Source organism: Ursus arctos, unplaced genomic scaffold, assembly GCF_023065955.2.
Source record: "Ursus arctos isolate Adak ecotype North America unplaced genomic scaffold, UrsArc2.0 scaffold_1, whole genome shotgun sequence".
Taxonomy (NCBI): Eukaryota; Metazoa; Chordata; class Mammalia; order Carnivora; family Ursidae; genus Ursus; species Ursus arctos.
The window spans coordinates 2,752,413-2,755,173 of record NW_026622763.1 but is presented as its reverse complement, the minus strand read 5'-3'; the positions used below and the strand labels follow the sequence as shown (position 1 = coordinate 2,755,173).

Below are 2,761 nucleotides of genomic sequence, written 5' to 3'. Positions count from 1 at the left end.
TGATGCTGCTCTAATCTGATCTGCATTGGCTAAAGAATCTACGTGGGGTAAGGAGTTTTGAAAGTGGCTTTCCAGGGGTGGGTCTCAGCTCTTCTCACCAATGTTATCAAGGATATGGTCTTCAGCAGGATGAAATGACCTCTTACTGACATGGGCTCCTACCTTTACATACTAGAGTTTAATGTCAACCAGAGAACACAAGCAGCCTTTTATCAGAGAAGGCTTAAACAATATGGATCTGTGGTTGTCAGTCTTTCACTTTAGATATTGAGAAAAATTCATCCATTCTTTCCTTTACCCATATAAGCCCCTTCTCTCTTACAGGAACTCTGCTGGGCATAGGGATCACAGACATATTCTCTGTTCTAGAATAGGAACGCTAACAGAGGTGTACACAAAGAGTAGGCCAAAGAGGAAAATGACAATGTCAGAAGCTAATGTCGGTGATTACTTTCACTAGACAGTAAGTTCCAATTATAGGGCACATGCCTCCTATACACCTCCACCCCCAGTACCTAGCAGCTTGTCAGGCTCCAGCTGCAGCTCTTCCCCTTCCATCTCTCCCACCCCTCCCTTCCTTTCCCCTTCCCTTCCCTACCACTTACTTCTCTTTCCTTACCTTTTCCTTCCTCCTCCCTCCTCTTACTCTTTAAGTTTCTCTCTCTTTTTTGTCTTTCTTTTCTTTATGCCACTCACATTTTGGTAGACAACCATTTACACTCAAATTTTCTACCTTCAGGGGCATTTTAAAAGAAATACTATTAAAGAAACATCTTAGATTTAGTGAACAAGTGAAGAGGTTGAGTCCTCTTTTCCTTCCTCCTTTCTTCCCTCTCCCCTGCTTCCCCCTCCCCCTTCTCTGCTGCACTGCTGCTGCTGCTCCTTTTTCTTTTTTTCCTTCTTCTTCCTTCTCTTCCTCCTCCTCCTCCCTTCTCCCTTCCCATCCCCTCTTCTTCCTCTCCTTCTACTTCTTCTCCTTCTCTTTCTCCTTCTTCTTCTTCTCCTCCTCCTCCCCCCCTCCTCCTTCTTCTCCTCTTCCTTTTTCTTGTTCTTCTTCTCATCATCCTTCTCCTCCTCCACCACCTTCTTCTCCTCTCTCTCTCTCTCCCTCTCTCCCATTTAAACAAGGCTAGCAATCTTCTTTACTTCCTCTAGCCTGCAACACTGTGGTAACATCAGGCATGTCTCTGGGATTAGGGTCCATGAGAGGTAAGATTTCAGCAGGAGGAGCAAGAAACCCAACTAGAGTCTAAATGCTGTGATCCAGGCAGCCCTGGCTGAGAGCCTACAGTGGGCATTTGGAACCAACCTGTAATTAACCCACCACTGCTACCCTTGTGTCTTTGTGTCTTGAAAGAATCTCTCTAAGGAGTTTTAGGAAAAGGGACAATGAAACATAAATTCTCTTAGTGGAACAACATCCAAATGCTTCAAAACCTTACTTTTATTCCCTAACAGCATTGAAGGTGACAAGGAGCATCATAGACACCTATGAAAGGAGATCTCATGGTACTGAAGGAGTTTCTTCTCTTCATATCTACTGAGAACAAAGACAGTAAGAAGGAGTGAGGCTTCCAGGGAAACCTTTGATTAATCTTTAGCACATTGCCTGATTATGGGAGGTGGGTCCATGTGGCTGAGGAGAGGTAGTCAAAGAGGCAACTGACCCAGGATTGAGGAGATCTCAGTTATCATGCTACAGAAAAATTAACTGGGATGGGAATGACTGCACTCAAGAAGCAACAAATAAGCAGGGGGAAGGGGAAGCACAGCCATATCCAATTTGGGCTCACTTTCTGGAACTTTGTACAATTCATGAGTAAACAAAATTAGATAAAATATTTCTTAACCAGCAAATCCCCAAGTATTAATGATTATCTTTTATAAACATAGGAGAGGAGAGACTATACTTTCAGGGATCATTTCTATAGTTTGTTACTATAAATATAGGAGAGGAACAGGCTTGGTCTGATGAACACCAAGAGCGAAGACTGAGAGGGTCTAGACTCTGAAACAGGACCTTGCCCTGGAGTGGGGTTGGTGGTAGGGTCAGAGCTAGCTGGATTCAGGTGCCAAGAGGATGCGGGGCTCTCTGCAGAGATTCATGGTGATAACAGACCAGAGGCAGCCTTGAGGGTTTATGGCAGGGTTATTGGGGTTACGGGCAGGGTGTGTCACTGATGGGAGCACTGGAAGAACTTACACTTAGAGTTCCAAGAAGGCAAGGGTCTCATCAACGCAGGTGCATGCTTCAACATGTTCGTGGAGAGGTCTGTGCTCCAAATCAAGCAGACACTGGTAAGAGGGGAAGGCCCTTACAAGTGAGCAGTGAGGCAAATTTAGGAGTGGCCAGACAGGGACCAAAGGTGCTGGATACAGAGGAAAGAGAAAGGAACCAGCATTGTTAATTGGTATTATGTGTTGCACTACAAATAACACACTGGCTGACTTGCAAATCTTTTCTCACCAAATCCTCATACAAACCAAAGTGTAATATTGTACGTTGTATTTTTCATTTGAAGCAATGGAGCTCGGAGAGTTTAACAAGCATCTGAGATCATTACAAGGACTTTAAGTGAGATTCAAACCTGTTTGGGCTCCAAAGTCTGTGTCTTGAATCAGGACTTTTGAACTCCCTTGTACCTGCAGGCCAGATGGCTTCTGTGGCCCAATTCAGGAAGAGCCTCTCCGGAAGGGGTGGGTAGCAGGAGCTAGAGAGGCTTATTACTTGTCATCATGAGGATGAGACTATCAACATACA

The 2,761-nt window shown here is 44.7% G+C and overlaps 1 pseudogene; it reads left to right on the top strand.

The window, feature by feature from the left end:
• Positions 1–1,900: 1,900 nt before the first annotated feature.
• Positions 1,901–2,056, top strand: LOC113248353 (small nucleolar RNA U3; annotated as a pseudogene).
• The last annotated feature ends 705 nt before the right edge of the window (positions 2,057–2,761 follow it).